Genomic DNA, 25,457 nt, shown 5'->3' on the forward strand with positions numbered 1-25,457 from the left:
CTGGGAATGTAAATTGGTGCAGCCTTATGGAAAAAAGTATATATTTTCAAGAAAAAAAAGGAAAAATAGAACTACCATATGATCTAACAATTCTATTTTATCTGAAGAAAACAGAAACACAGATCTGAAAAGAAATTTACACCCCAATGTTCATGGCAACATTATTTAAAAATGCCAAGATATGGAAACAAGCTGAAAGTCCATGGACAGATACACACACACACACACACATACACACACACACACAAACATATGCATAACATGTGTATATGCAAAAACACATATGTTATATATATATAATAGAATATTAGCCATACAAAAGAATTAAATATTTTGTATGCAAATTAAAATTAAATTTGCAGCAACATGAATGGACCCAGAAGGTATTATGTTTAGTGAAATAAGTTGAGTCAGATAAAACCAAATACTGTATATTTTCACTTATATGTGCATGCATGTTAAGTCACTTTAGTCATATCCAACTCTTCATGACCCTATAGACTGTAACCCTACAGGCTCCTCTGTCCATGGAATTCTCCAGACAAGAATACTGGAGTGGGTTTCCATTTCCTTTTCCAGGGGTCACTTATATGAGGAATCTATAAAAGCAAGCTAACATGTAACAAAACAGAAAGAGATTCCCAGATACAGAGAACAAACTTGTGGTTCCCAGAAAGGAGGGGGCACGAGAGTGGGCAAATAGATGAAGCAGATTGAGAGGTACAAACTACTAGTTATAGAATAAGTCACAAGATGAAATGGACAACACAGGGAATATAGTTAACAATTCTGTAATAATTATGAATTATCTATAAAATGTTGAGCCGTTATGTTCTACTCCTGAGACTAACATAATATTGTAAGTTAAATACAATTCAATTATAAAAATTTTAAAAAGATGAGTACACTGAGGTTGAGAGTCTTAAAGTGACTTACGTAAGCTCATATAGCTATGTAAGTAGTGTACCAGGAGTCAAACTCAAGCCTGTATGAGACTGAGGTTTGAGTTCTTCATGGTTACAATATACAAAGACAGACTGCAGGTTCCACAATGTACCTGGAATTATATGTGCAAGAGCTTCTTGCAGATAGCTCAGAAATGTGTAAAACCTCAAGGGTACGTTTGTGGATGACCTCAGATGCTGGATTTTTGGAAAATAATCACTATCTACAGTTCCATTTGAAGTATAATGCTCATTATCTGGGGTTGTCTGTTTTTGAGAAGTATATCAATCCATTTGAATGATGAGACATCAGTCTCACAGATAGAAACAAGGTCTCCATGGGACAGTAAAACCAATCAGTTCCCCTAGAGAAAACCATCCATAGAGTCTTACTGAAATTGCTGATTATTAACATTTTCCTATTTTGCTAAAGAATGGGACATCCTTATTCCCAATTCTGACCTGTCAAATATTCTGTATTTACATTGCATTCTGGGGTTATTAATGTTTAATATCACTCTGTTAATTATTTCATCATATCAGATGTTTAAAGCTGGAGTATAATTCAGTGGGCAAGCATACTTTCAAAGCTAGAAATCTGATTTTGTTCCTTGTAACCAATTTTGAGTCAATTTTATAATTGTCCTAGAAATTTTAGTCATTTTGGCTATTAATTGGCATGTGTTAGATGACTGATTAATTAATTAATGTTAGATTTCAGCTTACCAATCAAGTAACCAGAAGTTCCAAGTTAGTTATCTTTTTAAACTCAATGAACAGAAGCAGCTGTATGTGAAAAGCATTTTACAGAATTTTTCTTCTTCTATTCCTCAACCCATATTTTTACTTCATCTTCTAATGATTGCTCTTCTGAATAGAGAGACAAATCAGGAAATAGTGATTGCCTGGCTGTACAGATACAAAACTAGTTGATGTGGATACCAGGATTTCATTTTGGAAATATTTCACACCTGTGGGTTCACTCAGTGCTTTAAAAACTCCATTGCAATGGAGTGATCAGCTATCAACCCATGGGAAAATGAGCATAATCAGTGAGAATGGGGAGATTCAGAGAAATTTTGTCTTTTATTTTTCTCTTGCTCATTTATGATAGTGTATATATAAATAAATTAGTTTAAAGACACTGCACATAATTTTTCATATGTGGTGATTTAATTTTCAGGACAAACAACAGGAAACTATTATTCTATGATCAATTTAATAAATTGAATAATTAAAACTGATTAATAATTCTTTTTATCTGGATATCTTGGCTCTAAAGTGTGTATTTTAGTAGAAAAACTATAAGAGTCCCTTATATTTAATGTCTTTCTTGTGATAGGTTTGTGTGTATGTGATAGGTTTTTATGTTAACCTGTGTCTGGGCATCTTGTCCTGGCTATCAATGTATTATTCTTTAATACTGTTGTTTCCCCTTTCTCATTATTATTAAAATAAGCCCCAAAGGAATCTTTAACTTTCTAGTCACCTCTCCAGAACCACACTAATTACTCCTTTTTGAATTTTTTATCTCAGACAAATATCATTTTCTTAACTTGGATTTGGAGACCAGTTTCATACTCATGAACTTGAATGGCTTCTCTGGGACTCAAGGTTCTCATCTTTCACCTAGTTTTCAAAAACATCTTTTCTTCTATATAATTGTTTTTTTCACATTAAATTTAGTCACAGACTCAACAGTCAGCTGCATATTTTTTCAGGGAGTTTCTATCTGGGAACTTTTGGTAGAGGAATCCTTTACTCTGTCTCCCTGTCCAGTCCTCTGTCCTTACCAAGGGAAGAACAATGATATTTAATTTGTGAGACTGGGAAAAGTCTCAGCTTCTTTTTGGTTCTTTCCCTTTTCTTATTTGCCTGTGCATAGGAGGCAGCCCACCATTCTTCTGCCTTTCTCAGATAAGGTTACCTGGGAGAGGTCTGTGGTCTGCCTTCTAGAGAAAGATCTAGAGACTATTTCTATCTGTCACTGTCCCTCATCACTGAAGCTGGATTTCTTGGAGCCAGATGAATAGAAGAAGGTAATGATTTAGGGAAAGCTCTCCACTAATCCAAGCTCCCTTGTAAATTGGTTATCCCAGTCCAGACTTGCTGAATGAGGGGATTTTAGCAAATTTAGTAGAAGAGCCAGGATAAACTGGCTCTGAAGGTAAAGATTTATTAGTGAGAAAGCTGACAATTTCATTTCCATTTGTCTGACTCCTGCCATCTCTGTCAACTCTTCCTGAATTTGGTAGTGAGGAGGATAGTTATAATAATCACTCCCAAACTCTTAGATGGTCTTCTTTTATTTTTAGGCTGAAAAACACATTCATAGCTTTCATTTGCCTGGAGGAGTTATCTATGCCTACTGTTTGACCTTTAAACTTAATATTTCCTTTTCTACCCACTGAGAGTGTCGTTACTGAAATGCGAGTTTCATGAGTGCAGAAACAGAGTGGAATGTGTCCACAGCTATAACCCTAACACCCTAGCTAGCATAGTGCCCACCATAGAGTAGGTACCCAGCAAGACTTTCTTGATGAATGAGTGGAAGTATTACCTATATGTGCATTTACATGGTATTAAAAAAAAAACTCCATTTTAGGACTCTGCCTTCCTAGGCACCTCTCTATCACATTCTCTATTTTTGCCTCAAGACACAACCACTTAGGTTACTTCCATATCTTGGCAGTTGTGAATAATACTGTTATGAATATTGGGTGCATACATCTTTTCTAGTCAGTGCTTTTTGTTTTTGATAGTATACCCCAGGGTGGAATTGATGGGTCACATGATAGTTCCATTTTTAGTTTTTTGAGAAACCTCCATACTGTTTCCCACAGTGCCTGCACCCGTTTACATTCCCACTGACAATGTATGAGGGTTCTCTTTTCCGTGCATCCTTGCCAACATTTGTTATTTCTGTCTTTTTGATGATAGCTGTTCTGGCAGATATGAGGTGATAGCTCATCATGGCTTTGATTTGCAAAGGTTTGAAACTCTTTGAGTTTTAAGATAATAAATAGTTCTTCATTTGCTTTAGGCTCTATTTAGAAAAAAATAATCTTTTAGAAATAGTTGTCTTCTGGATGTTATAGTGCCATCTGATAACTGCGTGTCTCTGGTTATGTGATGTGATAATATTTTCCCACGCTGAGCAATGTTCATTCCACTGCAACATTAAACATAAAAATGTTCCCTGTGGAATTCTGCATTTCTTTGAAGAAGGACAGTACATTTGAAAAGGCTTACTGATGATACACCCCTTCTTTCTTGATATGTTTGCAAAGACTATAAAATGAGACTTTCTAGTTAAATAATGTAAACCATATTTAAAATAATTTTAAACTGAAGGTAAACTAAATATATAGCAGTACTAAAAAGTCGGTCTTGCAGTTATGATTGTGAGGATATTTATGCTTAACCTGGCTCAGATCTTATAATTAGAAAAGTGCTACCTGCACACATTTGTAATTAGAGATGTATTCAATATAGCTATTGTGTGTATGTATGCATTATGAAACATATCTATGAATAATGGAGATATTTCTTTAAGCTATATGTCTCCATTTTGGAGGGCATTAATCTTTTTGATTTAGGTTTATTTCCATTTAAAGGTTTCCTGCATTACTTTGATCAGTTACATTTTGCTGAAATACTCAAATTTCTGCAACAGTTCATTCACCATAACACAATATTTAAAGTTGGCTTTGCCTCTGAAAACTGGCAGATTTGATGACAATATCTATAATCATGTTAAAATAGAAGCCAGCTTTAGATGAAAAGTTGTCTAGACATTGACTTTATTTACACCTGGAAAAATGAATAAAGAAATGAATATTTTTGCACATTTTCCCTCCTCCCACCATATAGCTCAGTGGTAACTGATTTCCTCAACACATCTGGACCCTTCCATTGTTCTTACCCAATAGTCTTTGTTGGCATTCTGACTTACCCTTTTCATATTTTCTGGAAGAGATTATTTCTTCCCTCCCTGGACAGAGTCACTCCTCTTCTTGAATATGTCTTTCCCAGATTTAAGAAATTTTCTTTTTCAGACCTGATATCTTTAGCCTTCATTGTTTGCATGATCATAGTGGACATTTAGAGAATAGCAACTTATTTAGAGAATTGGTTTGTATCTTTTCAAATCAGTTAATGCTTCCATCTGATAACTTATTTGTCTGGAGAAGGAAAAACCCATATAGCTCTAGACATACCCCATGTCCATACGCATAGATATAAATTCATAGTAGCTGTTAAAAGCTATTCTAGTGTCCCAGGCATACTCTATTTTAGTGGTAGAAATTTTGTCCAAGGAAATATTACCATTTAGTATTTAGAAAATACTGAATAGAAGGTTCTTCTATCAACTCTCTCTTTCTTCCTGTGTTTTTTTGTGACAATAAAGCACTGTAAAGTAACCCTTCCTTTACCCTTTAGTCATAAAGACAAAATTCTTCTTTGAGTCTATTGCCTTTGTATCCAGGAGGGTAGGGGCCCTGAGGCAGATGGTGACTATGAACAAGATATGATGACACAAAATTCCCAAATCTTCCCAATTTGTTTATAGATTCCTGGGAATGGCCAATAATAGTGTCTTTGCTATGTTAATTGAAGCTTTTTCCATATCTAAGTCCTTGAATCTGTTTTTATTTGCCTCACAGGAAAATCGAGTACAAAGAACAAAAGAAAAGAAACAGGCTGAGAAACTTTAAAAGGCTACCTCAACAAAATGGAAAGAAGCATATTTATTTTTATCATTTGTCAAATGATGATAGCATTTCAGACTTTGATTATGCCTTAAAGATCATCCGTTCTGATCCTTTTTGCAGTGCTTGAATCCCATTTCCCATATCCCCACCCACTGGTTTCTTAGCTTCTGATCATTCCAGACAGATGACTAGTGGGTTTAGGTTTCCAGCTAATTAATGCAGTTCAAGGGTTAGGAAGAATACTGACTTTTGAAGCTGGAAGAGTTGAAATCTTATTCTCACAGAGTAGAGAACATTTGAGCCAGGAAGAAATCTGCATTCCAGCTCTGTTCTGCTACTTACGAGTTGAATGAGTCAATCAAAGCAAATGACTCTGTTTCTTCAGACCTCAGTTAATTCACCTATAGAATTGTCACGCGAGTGTATGTTCTTCGGTTCTTTGTCTCGTCACAACAAAGATTTGGAGTGATGGACATTAAAGGCCCCTTGGTGTGTCACAGCTCTCGGGTCTTGGATAGACCGTGTTATAGCTCTCAGGCCTCGAATGGACCATGTTATAGCTCTTCAACAAATCAGTGTTACAGCTCTATTTTATTTAGAAGATAGCAGGAAAATCCATCTTTGAGGTGTGAGGGCACGTCGATCCAAAGACGCCAGGAGAAGAGTGCTCCAGCGTGCAGGGGAGAGAGAGAGAGAGAACTAGCTTTGGCTCCTCTGTTTATATGTTTATCTCTCCCTGGGCCTGTCCTATGTAAACTGGGCCAGCCAGGAGTGTTGTTTGTTTAACCTGAGGTCCTCATTCCTGTCCTCGGACCTTCTTTTGTTCTATTTTCTAGGGCTTTTCCCTTCCTTGTCTTTTAGCCACCACCATTTTGGATTCCTTTTCCCTCTTCTACCTACCTAACAGAATCAGGTAAAAATAACCTGCTAGTCAACTCCATAGACTTGTATGATTCAAATAAGATAATGAAGACACATGGCTGGCAAACTAGAAAGCATATAACAATATTATCATATAGAAAAGATTCATAGAATGCACATTCAGGGCACATTATAGGCAGATGGGAATTCTTGATGATAAAGTTAATAGCATTAATTTGCAACTTAACAATCTTTGTATAGGTCAGAAAAATAATTAATTAAAAAATCCATACATTTTACCCAGTTATATTAAATTAAATGAATTTACTTTAAATTGAATGAATTCAATATGACAATTGATCAGAAATGATCATGTTTTATCTTTTTTTTTTTTTTGATTGTTTGAATTTGCCCCTCTATACATAGAATGGGTATTATGGGATGAGAAAAAAGCAGGGAGACATGAGCCTACCTAGGAGGAGAAAAGTGCAGTTTTGATGATTCACAGAATACAGGTGATGAAATATTTAGAGATCAACTGTTATTTTATCCCATTTCTATTCCTGGGAATATAGACCCACAGAGATGCAGTACTTCCCTGTGTCATAGAGTTACTTAGTGTTAGGTGCAGGGCTAGAATTCAGATTTTTTTCATGGCCAGTTCCCATGCTCTCTTAAATAGTTGTTGTTGTTTAGTCACTAAGTCATGTCTGACTCTTTTGTGTCCCCATGGACTGTAGCCCCCCAGGCTCTTCTGTCCATGGGATTTCCCAGGCAAGAATACTGGAGTGGGTTGCTATTTCCTTCTCAACTCTTGAATAGTACCAGAGCTTATAAATTGGTAGCATGGAACACTGTCATTCTTTCCTTACCAATTTACTACATGGAAATCACTGTGAATCAATTTGCTTTTTTCTAAGCTTGGGCATACTTTGCAAGTGTGGTCAGTGATGCAATTCAGGAAGATCCAGCCTATTGATTAGTGGCAACCCCTACGCTATATTATAGAAATTCCACTGGTGCTACTAGCAACATGTTACCAGTGGGCAAGACCAGCTATACTTATTTACAGTAGCATAGTCTAGATGTGTCTGATTCAAGGTCCACAGGGGAATGACTCTTAGTGGGAAATCATGCAGTTAGTGGGCTTAGCAGCCACAGAAGAATGCATTTCTGGCCACCCACATTATGTGGGAGGCTTAACACTGACACAGACATTTGGACAAAGATTTCCCGCTATCAGCACTGCCGACATGGGCTCCATTCCATCCTGGATTCCCCCAGAGTTGTTATAGATCATGAGAATCTGGCCTTAGTTAGGCAATAACACAGTCATGGAGTTGAGACATCCTTATGAAGCCTAACTTCCGAGGTTGAAGACATCATGAATCATACTGTGTAGGACTGACAGCACAAAAGGTTACTTTTTAGGAGGAAACTTGGCTGAGGAGACTGTGGGTTATCACAGGAATCTTGTGTGTAGGGCTAAGAAGGCTCAACTCTGGCTCTTTCCCCTCAGAGTACTTGCAGGGTGTCCCTCCCATCTGTGATTCAGTTCCATTCAGTTGCTCAGTCGTGTCCGACTCTTTGTGACCCCATGAACTGCAGCACCCCAGGTCTCTCTGTCCATCACCAACTCCTGGAGTTCACTCAAACTCACATCCATCAAGTCGGTGATGCCATGCAACCATCTCATCCTCTGTCGTCCCCTTCTCCTCCTGCCCCCAATCCCTCCCAGCATCAGAGTCTTTTCCAATGAGTCAACTCTTCGCATGAGGTGGCCAAAGTATTGGAGTTTCACCTTCAACATCAGTCCTTCCAAAGAACACCCAGGACTGATCTCCTTTAGAGTGGACTGGTTGGATCTCCTTGCAGTCCAAGGGACTCTCAAGAGTCTTCTCCAACACCACAGTTCAAAAGCATCAATTCTTCGGCACTCAGCTTTCTTCACAAGCTGATGCCAAATCCCCTCTTATGCTTCTGGGGACACCACGTGGGAAGCAGATGGGGATTCCAAAGCTAGGACTTCACTTCCTTCCACGCCCTGCCCCTCATCCGTCTGGAAACTGTATAACTACTTCAAAGGCAAGCCCCACCTATCAATATATTGAATTTGGTGTTAGGCTCATTTCCTCTGTCAAATGGGGGCATAAGAATTCCTCGTTAAAGTATACATTGCTCAGAAATGATCAAAACCTTCTACTTCTTCAAAATTCATTTATTTTATGCGATCACTTCCATGTCCCTATTACTCTTGTACAATTTTTTCAGGTATAATTGGCACTCAGTTGAATGCACAGATGTGAGAGCACAGTTCAGTGAGTTCTGACAAATGTGTACATTTAGTTAACATGCTTATTAAGAGAGAGAGGATTGATATCACCCTAGAAAATTTCTCTGGTCTCTTCCCTGGTCAGTTTACTCCCCACAAGAGATAAACAGTTTTTAAATTTCTATCACTAAAAATTCATTTTCTCGTTTTGGATATTCATATAAATGGAACCATACAGTACATATACTTTTATGTCTGGATATTTTGCTCACTATACTGATTCTGAGATTTATTTAAAATATATGTAGTGTTCCATCTCTCTGCATTTTACATTGTATGGTTTCTTTGTCTTTAAATACACACATGTTTTTCTGCACACCTGATCTGCGATTGCTACTTGTCAGTGAATTTTTCATTCCAGATATTTTTATGCTTTGAATTTATACTTGATTTTCTTTTATGCTTTTCCTTTAGTTGATGAGATTTCCATCTCTTTACCCATTATGTACATATTTTTTATCTTTGAGTATATTTGGAGTAGGAAATGGCAACCCAGTGGACAGAGCCCTGGCAGGCTACTATCCATGGGGTCATAAGAGTTGGGCATGACTGAGTGACTTTCACTTTCATATTTATAATTGCATTTAAAATTTGTTGTCTCTTAATTTTAACTTCTGTGTTAAGTCGGTATTAAGCATTCCCCCTCCAAAATACAACAAATGTCAATTTTTGCAACGTCTAATTAATTTTTAAAGTTATATGGGAGACAGTGTTGCATTATTGGGAGTCTGGATTTTCTTTTAGAGATTTTGTGTTTTATGTTGGCATGTACTTAATTTGCTAATAAATTGATAGTTTTAACTTTATTGGAGTTGATCTACAGTAATACTTTTTGTAAAACCAGACTAGCCCTAATTTTAAAATTCAGCCTTTTTGGAATTCAACTGAACACCTAGGTGTTTCACAGTTTCTATAACTGATGTTGGACTCCAGTAGTTTCTAGCCTTGTGTAACTTTGTGAATATTTATTCAGTTCACTGCCCCTTTGCCCAGTAGCTATATGTGTATATGTATATGCATGTGTATGGACATGCCTATTAAAATAATATGCATTTTATGTATACAAAAGATGGGTATTGGGAATTCCCTGGCAGTCCAGTGGTTAGGACTTTGTACTTCCACTGCAGTAGGCATGGCTTTGATTCCTGGTCAGGAAACTAAGATCCCACGTGCTACAGGATAATAATACCCCAAACTTGGGTATTATTTTGATTTACAAATTATAGATGCAAGGGTAGTTTTTGTTGTTCTGTGAAAAAGTTTTGCATAGCACTTGGTCTCATCATTTGGAATTAAAAATGTTCTTTGTGGATCATGACTTGGGTATCTATGTGGCAAAAGATTATAAAAAATATCAGAGAAGAATGTGAAATTTTCTGGTATGGAGATTGGTCAATCTAAAGAAGGCTTTAGGAGAATAAGGATTTTTATTCCTAAAGTGTGACAAGACATTGTCTCACATTAATAGCATCTTTTCTCAAGTATGATGACTTTGTTGTCACACAAGAGCAGACTTTAGTTTCCTCCTGTGTCAAATGAAAATGACGATACTACTTACCCTTTGTAAATAAATAAGATGGTATGCCTACAGTGCTAGGGCTTCCTAGGTGGCTCAGTGGTAAAGAATTCATTTTCCAATGCAGGAGACACAGGAGATGTGGGTTCGAACCCTAGGGTAGGAAGATCCTCTGAATGAGGAAATAGTGGCTGCTGCTTCTGCTAAGTCACTTCAGTCGTGTCCGACTCTGTGCGACCCCATAGACAGAAGCCCACCAGGCTCCTCCATCCCTGGGATTCTCCAGGCAAGAACACTGGAGTGGGTTGCCATTTCCTTCTCCAATGCATGCGTGCATGCTAAGTTCCTTCAGTTGTGTCTGACTCTGTGTGACCCTTTGGATACCAGCCCACCAGGCTCCTCCGCCCAGGATTCTCTAGGCAAGAATATAGGAGTGGGTTGCCATTTCCTTCTCCAGTGAAGATGCAATATTCTTGCCTCAAAAGTCTCATGGACAAAGGAGCCTGGTGGGCTATAGTCCATGGGTTCACAAACAGTTGGACACAACTTAGAGACTGAGCATGCATGCACACATACAGTGCTTAGCACAGTGGCACATAGAACGTGAGAAAAAGCCATTGCATTATGATTATTCTCCCTACTGGCATGTGATAAATACAATCTCATAAGGTTTATCTCAAAGCTCAACAATAAATAAATAGTGGCACTAGACTCATACCTAAGTTTTTTGACCCTAGGCTGAATGGCTATTTCTCTTGAACTGTGGATTATGCTAAAATAATATTAAGATTTATTGAAAAAAGAGAAGTTTCATGACAGTCTTGTTGGTCTTCTGGAAAGATGATTAAACTATACCAGGAACTAGCCTTGATGATTGAAAAGTCCCCAGCCAAGTCTTTAGCCAAGTCTTTCTCTTAGAGTGTGTGTGATCTCTCTGGCTATGGGTAGATTCAAAATCAAAACCTGAGCTGATGACAGGCAGACTTGAAAGGACACATCAGTATCACTGGGTAGCAGTAATTATAACATTTTCTCCAATATCCTCAAGAAGAAACCATTATGTACCCGCCTTTCTCTCTCTCTCTCTCTCTCTCTCTCTCTCTCTCTCTCTCTCTCTCTCTCTCTCTCTCTCTCTCTCTCTCAATGGTGCCTTGAACTTCTACTATGTTATTTAGCAGAAAACAAGTTTAGATACTTGAATCCTAGATCCAAATGTGTAAAGGATTTCTCCTCTGCTTCAATCCTGTCTGAAATTTCAGGGGCTTCTTCCTCCATGCCATGTCTTATCTCTCAGAGTAACTGTTACAAAGTCAGTTCTTCTTGGGCTTTGCAGGTGGCTCAGTGGTAAAGAATCTGCCTGCCAATGCAGGAGACACACAAGACGCGGGTTGATTCCTGGGTCAGGTAGATCCCCTGGAGGAGTAAATAGCAGTGACCCATTCCAATATTCTTGCTTGGAAGAATCATGGACAGAGGAGCCTTGTGGGCTATTGTCCATGGGGCAGCAAAAAGTTGAACACAACTAAGAACTCACACACAGCTCTTCTTGTCCTTTGAGATATTTTTCTTATCAGCTGTAGCCCTACCTATGCTCACCATACTTGCCTGCTTCAGTTTTTGAGGAAAAGGGGATAATACCTTTTCTGTGATTGCAGCATTGGAGGCTGGGCACACTGGGGTCAGCTTCAGATGGAGACTCACAGTTCCCTTCCTCTACAGCTTCCAAAGGATTCTGGGTCTGAGTTCCTTGAGTAAACCTTTACAAACTCTGAACATCTCCTGTTTTGTTCTCCCTTTTTTTCCCCAGAGTCTGTTTTTGAGTTCAAAATATGAACCTTCTTTATGCACTGCCATTGCTTGTATAATTCATGTGTCACTTGCTTCCCAATATTACACAGCAGGAAACGTAGCTCTGAATAGTCACTGTTCTTTTGTGGGCATCAGATAGAAAAATAGAAACTGATGTACCTCTTCCCCAGGAGATGCTTCTCCCTCTTCCAGGTCAATTGTTAGCCCTGTCAGTGAAGCTCAGAACCTTATGAAAGATATATTTTTATATCTTTAAAGAATTAATCAGGTAGTCAAACTAAGGGTATTGAGTCAATGTTCAGAGAGTGAAAAAATTTCCTTTTTTTTTAAGGACTCATAAGGAATGGGTAAATGGACACTTTGTATTACAAGTTACCAAGTAAACTCTTGGGGACTTTAAAATTAAGCTCAATTTTTGTAACTACCATCTTTTTATCATCTTACATGTTGATTGCATAGTCGTCTGCATTCTGTTTTTTTTCTAGTTTTTTTTTTTTCCCGGTTTTTGGTAGTAGTGATTCTTTTTTTGTCCTCAGCGATATGAAATCTATCTTTGATTTCAATATTTGGTTTCATTAAGGGCTCAGTCATTGTAAAGTCAAGAGAATCAGTAGCTAGTTCTGTGCAAGAATTCAGTGCCTCCCATGAATTTTTAGAACAGCTTCACAAGTTACTATAATAAACTGTTGACACATTAATAGCTTTTAAAACAAAAGCTTGAAATAAAAGCTTTCAAATGTTATTATTAAAATCACACGCAACTGCTAGGTTTCTCTGGTAGAGAAGAAATGATAAAAACATAGTTAATAATAAAAACTGTTATCAATGGCATGCAGGGGACCCCAACTTATGGCTCAAGATGTTTCCATAAATCTTGAATCATTCTATTTGAACAGAGTAATGTGAAATTCTGGTGCTAGATTTGTATCTTCTAACTAAAGTATAGGTTATATGGTATGATTTTTTACTTATTGTTATTAATAATATACAAACCCATAAATGCATGATTTGTGGTAGGTTTAGTATGTGTTATAGCCTTGCTCTATCCACTTATAGTTTTCACGGCAAGTCAATGTGGTAAAATGGATGGAAATGCTCATAAACTTTAAGAGGCTCCCTGCCGCCAAGCATCTGGCCCATTTACCACTAGATATATAGAGTCTGCAGATACAACAGGGAATTGTCTTTGATCAAGGTCCCTAGAAAGACTGAGATGGAGAACTCCATGAAAGTACTCTTGGAATTATGGAGTACTCTTGGGCTCAGTATCTGTGGGAATGTGAAGAAAGCAAGACTAGGCAAAGAAGTTGAATTGTGATGCAGTTTGAAAAATGACCTCAGCTGATCTCTCAGAGAGCTCTGGCACTTGGGTGGTCCTTCAGAGTTTTCTTGAACTGAGTTAAGGGGAATGGACCATTGAATTTATCATTAATCAGTTACTGGATACGGACTGTCTCTGGAGTAGGGGTGTGATGTTGGGTAAGGCAAACCCCTGTGATCTCCAGGTCAGGTCTTGGATATGGACTCAGCTGTAAGCTGTCAGTAACCAGTACTTCCAGAGGTGGGTGGGGTGGGGGTGAGTGCCTTTATCCTGAAGTGATATAACTTCTGGGCAGTCCCCTCCAGTAGCCACAACTGAAAATCAGCTTCTATGTAGATTGCCAGTAAAATACCTTAACCTCATTAGAAATTAAGATAAGCAAATAAAACCATCAACTTTCTACTCTAGTTATACATTTTAAAATGTTGAAACCACGAGAGAACAATTAAAGTTGACTTCTATTCAATTAATTAGAACTAGAACACAACTACCTCAGCCTTATCTAACTCAATGAAACTAAGCCAAGCCATGTGGGGCCACCCAAGATGGGCGGGTCATGGTGGAGAGGTCTGACAGAATGTGGTCCGCTGGAGAAGGGAATGGCAAACCACTTCAGTATTCTTGCCTTGAGAACACCATGAACGGTGTGAAAAGGCAAAATGATAGGATACTGAAAGAGGAACTCCCCAGGTCAGTAGGTGCCCAATACACTACTGGAGATCAGCGGAGAAATAACTCCAGAAAGAATGAAGGGATGGAGCCAGAGCAAAAATAGTACCCAGTTGTGGGTGTGACTGGCAATAGAAGCAAGGTCCAATACTGTAAAGAGCAATATTGCATAGGAACCTGGAATGTCAGGTCCATGAATCAAGGCAAATTGGAAGTGATCAAACAGGAGATAGCAAAAGTGAACGCCGACATTCTAGGAATCTGCAAACTAAAATGGACTGGAATGGGTGAATTTATCTCAGATGACCATTATATCTACTACTGTGTGCAGGAATCCCTTAGAAGAAATGGAGTAGACATCATGGTCAACAAGAGAGTCTGAAATGCAGTACTTGGATGCAATCTCAAAAACGACAGAATGATCTTGTGTTCATTTCCAAGGCAAACCATTCAATATCATGGTAATCCAAGCCTGCCAACTAGTAACGCTGAAGAAGCTGAAGTTGAATGGTTCTGTGAAGACCTACAAGACCTTTTAGAACTAACACCCCAAAGAGATGTCCTTTCCATTCTAGGGGACTGGAATGCAAAAGTAGGAAGAAAGAAACACCTGGAGTAACAGGCAAATTTGGCCTTGGAATACGGAATGAGGCAGGGGAAAGGCTAATAGAGTTTTGCCAAGAGAAAGCACTGGTCATATCAAACACCATCTTCCAACAACACAAGAGAAAACTCTACACATGGAAATCACCAGATGGTCAACACTGAAATCAGATTGATTATATTCTTTGCAGTCAAAGATGGAGAAGCTCTATAGAGTCAGCAAAAATAAGACCAGGAGCTGACTGTGGCTCAGATCATGAACTCCTTATGGCCAAATTCAGACTGAAATTGAAGAAAGTAGGGAAAACCACTAGACCATTCAGGTATGACCTAAATCAAATCCCTTATGATTATACAGTAGAAATGAGAAGTAGATTTAAGGGACTAGATCTGAAAGATAGAGTGCCTGATGAACTACGGATGGAGGTTTGTGACATTGTACAGGAGACGGGGATCAAGACCATCCCCATGGAAAAGAAATGCAAAAAAGCAAAATGGCTGTCTGGGGAGGCCTTACAAATAGCTGTGAAAAGAAGGAAGTGAAAAGCAAAGAAGAAAAGGAAAGATATAAGCATCTGAATGCAGAGTTCCAAAGAATAGCAAGGAGACATAAGAAAGCCTTCCTCAGTGATCAATGTAAAGAAATAGAGGAAAACAGCAGAATGAGAAAGACTAGAGATCTCTTCAGAAAATTAGCGACACCAAGGGAACATTTCGTGCAAAGATGGGCTCAATAAAGGACAGAAATGGTATGGACCTAACAGAAGCAGAAGATATTAAGAAGAGGTGGCAAGAATACACAGAAGAACTGTACAAAAAAAGATCTTCACGACCAAGATAATCACAATGGTGTGATCACTGACCTAGAGCCAGACATCCTGGAATGTGAAGTCAAGTGGGCCTTAGAAAGCATCACTACGAACAATGCTAGTGGAAGTGATGGAATTCCAGTGGAGCTATTTCAAATCCTGAAAGATGATGCTGTGAAAGTGCTGCACTCAATATGCCAGCAAATTTGGGAAACTCAGCAGTGGCCACAGGACTGGAAAAGGTCAGTTTTCATTCCAATTCCAAAGAAAGGCAATGTCAAATAATGCTCAAACTACCACACAATTGCACTCATCTCACACGCTAGTGAAGTAATGCTCAAAATTCTCTAAGTGAGGCTTCAGCAATACGTGAACCGCGAACTTCCAGATGTTCAAGCTTGTTTTGGAAAAGGCAGAGGAACCAGAGTTCAAATTGCCAACATCTGCTGGACCATGGAAAAAGCAAGAGAGTTATAGAAAAACATCTATTTCTGCTGTATTGCCTATGCCAAAGCCTTTGACTGTGTGGATCACAATAAACTGTGGAAAATTCTTCAAGAGATGGGGATACCAGACCACTTGACCTGCCTCTTGAGAAACCTCTATGCAGGTCAGGAAGCAGCAGTTAGAACTGGACATGGAACAACAGACTGGTTCCAAATAGGAAAAGGAGTACATCAAGGCTGTATATTGTCACCCTGATTATTTAACTTCTATGCAAAGTACATCATGAGAAACGCTGGGCTGGAAGAAGCACAAGCTGGAATCAAGATTGCTGGGAGAAATATCAATAACTTAGATATGCAGAAGACACCAACCTTATGGCAGAAAGTGAAGAGGAACTAAAAAGCCTCTTGATGAAAGCGAAAGAGGAAAGTGAAAAAGTTGGCTTAAAGCTCAACATTCAGAAAACGAAGATCATGGCATCTGGTCCCATCACTTCATGGGAAATAGATGGGGAAACAGTAGAAACAATGTCAGACTTTATTTTTTTGGGCTTCCAAATCACTGCAGATGGTGATTGTAGCCATGAAATTAAAAGACACTTAGTCCTTGGAAGGAAAGTTATGACCAACCTAGATAGCATATTGAAAAGCAGAGATATTACTTTGCCAACAAAGGTTCATCTAGTCAAGGCTATGGTTTTTCCAGTAGTCATGTATGGATGTGAGAGTTGGACTGTGAAGAAAGCTGAGCACCGAAGAATTGAGGCTTTTGAACTGTGGTGTTGGAGAAGATTCTTGAGAGTCCCTTGGACTGCAAGGAGATCCAACCAGTCCACTTTATTTTATTTTTTTTAATTTAATTTTATTTTTTTTTAGTTTTTATTTTTTAAATTTTAGAATCTTTAATTCTTACATGCATTCCCAAACATGAACCCCCCTCCCACCTCCCTCCCCATAACATCTTTCTGCAACCAGTCCACTTTAAAGGTCAGTCCTGGGTTTTCATTGGAACGACTGATGCTGAAGCTGAAACTCCAATACTTGGCCACCTCATACAAAGAGTTGACTCATTGGAAAAGACTCTGATGCTGGGAGGAGGGATTGGGGGCAGGAGGAAAAGGGGACGACAGAGGATGAGATGACTGGATGGCATCACCGACTCCATGGACATGAGTTTGAGTGAACTCCAGGAGTTGGTGATGGACAGGGAGGCCTGGCGTACTGCGATTCATGGGGTCGCCAAGAGTCGGACACAACTGAGGTACTGAACTGAACTGAGAACACAACCAAAGCAGCTTAGTATGTGTGCATACATGGAACCTGCAAAGATCACTTCTGAAATGATGCCTGTAATGTCAAATTTTAGCTATACTTGCCTGGTAACATTAATTAGTGAAATTTATTTGATCAATTTTGTAGTGAGAATCTGTCAGAGGTGATTTTCTAAATCAAAGGCTGAGAAGGTTGATAGGAGCTAGTGTTTCCATCTTGTCCCAGTTTTCCTGGGACTGTTCTGATTTTAGCTCTGAGAGTCCCAAATCTCAGGAATTCCTGATTGTGGGTCAACTGGCATGTCTGGTCATCAACTGCCTATGATAAACAAACCTGGGGATAATTCATAGCAAAATATCAAGCCTGATTTTGCAGGATTTTATCTGGGAGTAAATAGGTAGATGGGAGGAAAGAATGACTCCTTCCAGTTTCTACAAACCAAAAAGACCCCCTTGGTCATAAGTGGAGGCCTGAATGTAGAACCTGGGCCATGGTTGGCCATGAGTTAATTGTGATAAAATAGTGTTGAGTTGCAGAATAGCACTTTCCCCCCATCTTTTTTAAAATTTTCATGTGCCTAAAACTAATTGTAGGGTGTAGAAGACTCTGAAAATTCAGAAAAAATGAAGATTATGCTATTGTAGTTTTAAAGCCTTCCTTAGTTTAATCTATCACCAAAACCATCTCCCAGGGAAATACATGGTCAAAAAAAAAGGATTCAGCAGACTTTTATACTCAGTATGTGAGAATACTGGAACTTTCTCTGGGTAGAATTTCTACTTCATGGTGCCTTTTGTCTATTATGTAGTAACTATGGATTTGTTGGGATGACAATAGAGGATGAGACAAATTGACAGAATAGAACTGATATATTACACTCCATTAAAAGACAAGGGCAAGAACAAGTTCAGGTTGTATTGGGTGGATTTCTGCAGATGGAGGGCAGAGACAGTCTTCTTGGACTAGAGTGTGGTAAGTATATGGAGGGAATCTCTTTGAGGTTCTTGATGGCACTTTTTTCTGTCATGAGTGAGCCAAGGGGCAATGAAAAGACAGTTCGTGGGGCCAGGTTTAACTCTTAGCAATTGACATCTCAATGCTTTGAGCAGTCTGGGTGAATTGGTTGAAAATAAAACAGGGTAGTCATCAAGATCCGTGGGATCAGCCTTGCTTTGAAAGGTTTCAGACCTTGCTTCCTCTTTAGTGTGGAAGACTGTGCCTCCTCTTGTGCCTTCTCCTATTAAGAAGAACCACTTTAGGTCATGACAGCATTGTGCATTACATTTGGGTGTGCTACTTCAAACTTAGGCCCTGAAGGTTGCTTGCTTTGAGTGTTGTCCAAATTAAAAGAAGAATTTCCAACCGTAAGACTGTAAGATGTAACCACTTCTATCCCTCTGCCTTTATGAAAGAATAGACACTATGATGTTCCACATGTCTGTGGTAGACCAACAGACTTTATTTTGGGGGGCTCCAAAATCACTGCAGATGGTGACTGCCGCCATGAAATTAAAAGACACTTACTCCTTGGAAGGAAAGTTATGACCAACCTAGACAGTATATGAAAAAGCTGAGACATTGCCAACAAAGGTCTGTCTAGTCAAGGCTATGGTTTTTCCAGTGGTCATGTATGGATGTGAGAGTTGGAATATAAAGAAAGCTAAGTGATGAAGAATTGATGCTTTTGAACTGTGGTGTTGGAGAAGACTTTTCAAAGTCCCCTGGACAGCAAGGAGATCCAACCAGTCCATTCTAAAGATCAGTCCTGAGTTTTCATTGGAATGACTGATGCTGAGGCTGAAACTCCAATACTTTGGCCACCTGATATGAAGAACTGACTCATTTGAAAAGACCCTGATGCTGGGAAAGATTGAAGCAGGAGGAGAAGGGTACAACAGAAGATGAGATGGTTGGATGGCATCACCGACTCAACGGACATGAGTTTGGGTAAACTCCAGGACAGGGAGGCCTGGCGTGCTGCAGTGCATGGGGTTGCAAAGAGTGGGACACAACTGAGCAACTGAACTGAACTGAACTGAAACCTTGGAGAAAAAAGTCATCCTAAGATTTTTAGAACAAAGCTGTCTTCATCAAGTAATAAGTAGTTTTCACCCTTCTGAAAAATAGCCACTCATGGTTTGTTACTGGGTCCTAGCAGAGAATAAACATTTGACCATGAGATATCGAGTAGCCATGCAAATGGAGCTTCTTGTCATTTATTCATTCAATGGGATACTTATTGTTTATCAGGTACTATTTTGAATATTAACATTCTATTAATTACTCAGGGAACAAAAGAGATAAAGGCAAGTTTTGTTACATGGACACTGCCTATGATGGACGAGACAATGATTAATCCTCCTTGGAATAGGTATTCATGCCCAAATTTCCATTTATTTTTCTGTGTATTAGCTTTTGCCAACTCTACCAGCAATGGACTTACTGAATAATATATGCAGGGTCATATTAACAACAATGTTGATTTGAAATAGGAAACACATTGTAATACAAAAGAAGTTGGGCAATAAGCTGCTGCTCATATGATTCTTTGGTTTCTCAATCATCCAGAAGCCAGTGGCCTTTTAAATACCATAATGACAGTATTTCATGTTTCCCTCCCCTGAAAATTTGAACTGTGCTGCCTTAGAACTTAAAATGTCCAAGGGATAAACAAAGATTCAAGAATGTTTATTCTGAATTGGAAGCTTAAACATGCAGCTTGACATTTTGAACTTCATATGCAACTGGTAAATAAAAGAAAAAAAAAGTGGATGAGTTATGGGATTGGCTGAAGTTATTAATCTTTACTTTCAAGTGGAATAATGTAGCTTCTGCCAAAGTAGGGTATGGAAAAAGATCAAAGAAATTCAAGGATTCATTGGAACTACCAAAATCAGGGGATCTAATCATAGTAGTTAATAGATGATTAAATCTGTCATAGTGGCAGAATAATGAAGAGGGTGAGTTTCTAAGGAATGAAGTTAGGTAGAGAGTCACGGAAACAAACTTATGGTGACCAGGGAATAAGGGGAGAGGGAGGGATAAACCAGGAGGTTGGGGATCACATATACATACTACTTTTTATAAAACAGATAACTAATGAGGACCTGTTGTGTAGCACAGGGAGCTCTACTCAGTACCCTTGAATGATCTATATGGGAAAAGAATCTAAAAAAAAAGAGGACATATGTATATGTATAACTGATACAGTTTGCTGTACAGCAGAAACAACACAGCATTGTAAATAAACTAGACTCCAATAAATTAAAAAAAAATTGTTTTTTTTTTGTGATTTTATTTTATTTTATTTCATTTTTTTAATTTTAAAATCTTTAATTCTTACATGCATTCCCAAACATGAACCCCCCTCCCACCTCCCTCCCCAAAACATCTCTCTGGGTCATCCCCATGCACCAGCCCCAAGCATGCTGCATCCTGCGTCAGACATAGACTGGCGATTCAATTCACATGATAGTATACATGTTAGAATGTCATTCTCCCAAATCATCCCACCCTCTCCCTCTCCCTCTGAGTCCAAAAGTCCGTTATACACATCTGTGTCTCTTTCCCTGTCCTGCATACAGGGTCGTCATTGCCATCTTCCTAAATTCCATATATATGTGTTAGTATACTGTATTGGTGTTTTTCTTTCTGGCTTACTTCACTCTGTATAATCGGCTCCAGTTTCATCCATCTCATCAGAACTGATTCAAATGAATTCTTTTTAACGGCTGAGTAATACTCCATTGTGTATATGTACCACAGCTTTCTTATCCATTCATCTGCTGATGGACATCTAGGTTGTTTCCATGTCCTGGCTATTATAAACAGTGCTGCGATGAACATTGGGGTACATGTGTCTAAATCCACACACATATGGACACCTTATCTTTGACAAAGGAGGCAAGAATATACAATGGAGTAAAGACAATCTCTTTAACAAGTGGTGCTGGGAAAACTGGTCAACCACTTGTAAAAGAATGAAACTAGATCACTTCCTAACACCGCACACAAAAATAAACTCAAAATGGATTAAAGATCTAAATGTAAGATCAGAAACTATAAAACTCCTAGAGGAGAACATAGGCAAAACACTCTCCGACATAAATCACAGCAGGATCCTCTATGATCCACCTCCCAGAATTCTGGAAATAAAAGCAAAAATAAACAAATGGGATCTAATTAAAATTAAAAGCTTCTGCACAACAAAGGAAAATATAAGCAAGGTGAAAAGACAGCCTTCGGAATGGGAGAAAATAATAGCAAATGAAGCAACTGACAAACAACTAATCTCAAAAATATACAAGCAACTTATGCAGCTCAATTCCAAAAAAATAAACGACCCAATCAAAAAATGGGCCAAAGAACTAAACAGAAATTTCTCCAAAGAAGACATACGGATGGCTAACAAACACATGAAAAGATGCTCAACATCACTCATTATTCGAGAAATGCAAATCAAAACCACAATGAGGTACCACTTCACACCAGTCAGAATGGCTGCGATCCAAAAATCTGCAAGCAATAAATGCTGGAGAGGGTGTGGAGAAAGGGAACCCTCCTACACTGTTGGTGGGAATGCAAACTAGTACAGCCACTATGGAGAACAGTGTGGAGATTCCTTACAAAATTGCAAATAGAACTACCTTATGACCCAGCAATCCCACTTCTGGGCATACACACCGAGGAAACCAGAATTGAAAAAAAATTGTTTTTTTAAAATGAATCCTTGCAATCTGAGTTGCTGGCTAAGGAAAGTTTAGGGTATGATTTGAGCAGTAAAGGAAGAAATTCAATTCAATTCTGACCATAACTTTTTAAAATTAAGGATTTCTTGTACTTCAAGATATTTGCATGTCTATCACGTCACAATTTGGAGTTTTGGACTTAGATTATGAAAGATCATATTACTTACATTCTTGATACAAATTGGTATTTTAGACATGAGAGGATATTTAGAGGTTATTGGGCATGATCGTTTTAAACTAGGAATTTGAGGTATATTATCCATGGGACATTTCATCTTGTAGATGCCTGGGTCCCATTCCAGTTGCTAAATCAGAATCTTTGGAGGAGACCTTGAGTGTTCACATTTTTTCTCTCTACTCCTAGATCCTATGCTAGATTCAGTAACTGAAAAAAAAAAAAAAATTGGGATTGCTTCCTTCAGGGGATGATTGAATTTATTAGGAATACAGTTTCATGTTAGGGGATGTGCATATGTGTGTTGAAAATATTTATGAGGAAGAAGGTGTTATTTGATGCTTGCTAGCCTAAAGGAATAACTATCATGACAGTTTGCCAGTTTTTAATGTGCCAGCCTCTGAGTTTCTTTACTACCTGGAAGGAATTCATGGTACTCTTACTGAAAGATAAAGCATATCTCCAACTATAAAAGTTGAAAATTCCAGATGCCATTTTTTCCCCTCAGGTTTTCTTATAGCTATGGCATGGGTAAGTGACCTAGACTCGGTCAATGAACTGAACTAGCTCTGGATTTTAAACTGAAAGCTGGTATAGAAGAACCTTCTTGTCATTGATGGTGATTAGTTTTCTAAATAGTTTCTAAATAGTTATTTCAGTGTCAATGGTAGCATTGGCACTGAAATAGTATTTCAGTAGTATTTCTCTCATATTTTTTTGAGATTCTGGTATCTCCAAACTACATATGTGTTTTCTGATAGTAGTAAAGCTCAGTAAGTGATATTTAAATTAAACTGAATCTTCTTTCCTGCTAATAATCATAATATTTTAAACCTGAAAGGGCTTAAACAATTCTTATAACTCAGTGTTTAAAGCAAGAAGTCATAGAATTCACTTATTCACTAAGTCTTAACTAGTGAGTCCATTGTATTGAGATTGCCAAAAAGTTTGTTTGGATTTTTCATAAGATGGTACGAAAAATCCAAATGAACATTTTGGCCAACCCGATAGTTCTCCTGAATAAAAATCTCTAGACAAAGGTGTTTGTCACAGTCTGGTCAAGAAAACAGAAACCACTTTGTATGTTTCCAAAAAAAAAAAAAATAAATAAAAGAAACTTATTTGCCGGGAGCCAGCGTGAGGAACTCCGCCCTTGGCAAAGGTCATGAGGAAGGAGGCTCGGCATTATGCAAAGGTGAGATCGAGCCTCAGGAGACCCCCTGTTCCTGAGCATCTACCCCCAAAACCAGAGTGCCTACTTTACTGTTTTATGCTCTCACCTATACCTCTGACTTTACAAGGGGCTGACCCCCCACCACCTCTCTTGGAGAAGGAGTTAACTTACAGCTCCAGTTAATATAAATTCCTGGGCATGACAAGAGTGATTCAACTTACAAACTCCTCTGAAGGTTCTCTAGCCTGCCTGAGCAGGTTTGTCCGGCCACATGTGATTGTTTACAGCCTCCCAACCGTGACAGGTATGAGATGCTTTAAACTTTCTATATACAGATTCTTTTGAGAAGTTACAAAATTATTAGTATAGTATAGTGGGTTGATTAAAAATTATATTGGTGAAGGGCTTTTCATTTGTTGAGCCAATATTTGCTGCTAAATCTCCATATTCCCTGCCCTTATAATGAATATAACTAGCATATAGGAAAAATAAGTATTAACCTTAAAGATTAATCATGTTAAACCTTAGGCTAAGTAAATTCCTTTCTTGACTGTAACCCACAACACCCTCACCATATAGGAATGCAACTTTATTTGGAGGTTGGAGCCTGGTTTAAGAAAAAAATCACCCCGGAAAAAACTTTTCTGGTTGACTGACTATTATCAGAAAGGGCCATAAAATGTCAGCAGGCCTCATGGCCAGAAGATGATGTAAAACCCCTAAGACCTTTGTATAATTTTATATGAAGCACCTGATTTTGACAAGGTTCAGGTCTGCTGACCCCGTGTGAGTCTGTATTCATCCCTATGTATAACAAAAAGTATATAAGCAAACCTGAAAATAAAGAAAACGGATCAGTTTCTGGAAAGACTGATTCCCCCGTGTCGTTTCTTTCTTGTTCTCCGTTTTTCTGGCTGAATTCCCATCTGGAGTGTGGGTACTCACCAAGCCTGCTAAGTTTGCCTGGGCTTCTAAGACCGAACCGGGGAGGCCTCAGTGCCTCCTCTCCTTCAGGAGAACGGAAAGATGCCTGTGGCCTATGTAGGTGGTGCAAGCTTCTTGTCTCTAAGCTTTATTGGTATCCCACGTAAACCAAGTTATTCAGCCTCTTTTTCTCCACTAATTTTCCTACTACGCTATTTCTTTCTAATCTCTCTTTATACTTCTAATTAAATAGGTTTTTCCTAGGACGCCGATTCCGTCTCCCCTTTGAATTACCCTGGATTCACCGGGGCTGGACCCCGGCACTTATTGAGGTAATTACGAAAAATCAAACAGGACAAAATGAGGCACCTAGAGATGAATGAGCAAGACCAGGAAGGCACTCCTTGCCTAAGGTTGTAGGGACAGATAGAAGAGGTGGTGATAGTCGTGCCCAGAGGACCCTCCAGGCAGCTAGAACCTCGATGGAGGTTTTCCTGTGGGAGCTGGAATCAAAAAATCAAAGGCTGCGCAGCAGGAGTGGAAGCCACGGAGTCAGTTAAGTATTTCCAGTAATGCCACCCAGAGATGTCCATGAGAAGTAGGCTGACTGTCTGCTCTTTAGATGGATCTTGATGTCTAAGCCTTAAGTCAGGCATTAGGGGCAATTCCTGTTTCTACCTGTGCTTCCGCATTCATTAGGAGCAGTAAAGCTACAGGGCTGGGGGCTGATACTATGGCTTCTCCCTTCTTATTCACTAATATCTTACCAGTGTTTCGCACTGGCCAAACCTAACCACAAGCCAATTGACAAAGAAGGCTGCGAAAGGTAGCCTCCAGTGGTCTATCTCAGAGTAAAGGAATGGCAAAAAACAGAACTGAGCACAAACAAGCAAATGATCAGACACTGTCTTGGGGCATAAGTACATCCCAGTTATATAAGTGATTTTGATGGTAAAAGTCTCAGTACAGAATTACTCCCTCATTTTTTAAGATAGGAAAATATGTTCCAGGTAAGGAGTGACTTTGGGCTTCCCTGGTGGCTGAGATGATAAAGAATCTGCCTGCAACGGAGGAAACACGGGTTTGATCCCTGAGTCAGGAAGATTCCCTGGTGAAGGGAATGGCTACACACTCCAGTA

This window comes from Ovis aries, chromosome 9 (assembly GCF_016772045.2).
Source record: "Ovis aries strain OAR_USU_Benz2616 breed Rambouillet chromosome 9, ARS-UI_Ramb_v3.0, whole genome shotgun sequence".
In the NCBI taxonomy this organism is placed as follows: domain Eukaryota; kingdom Metazoa; phylum Chordata; class Mammalia; order Artiodactyla; family Bovidae; genus Ovis; species Ovis aries.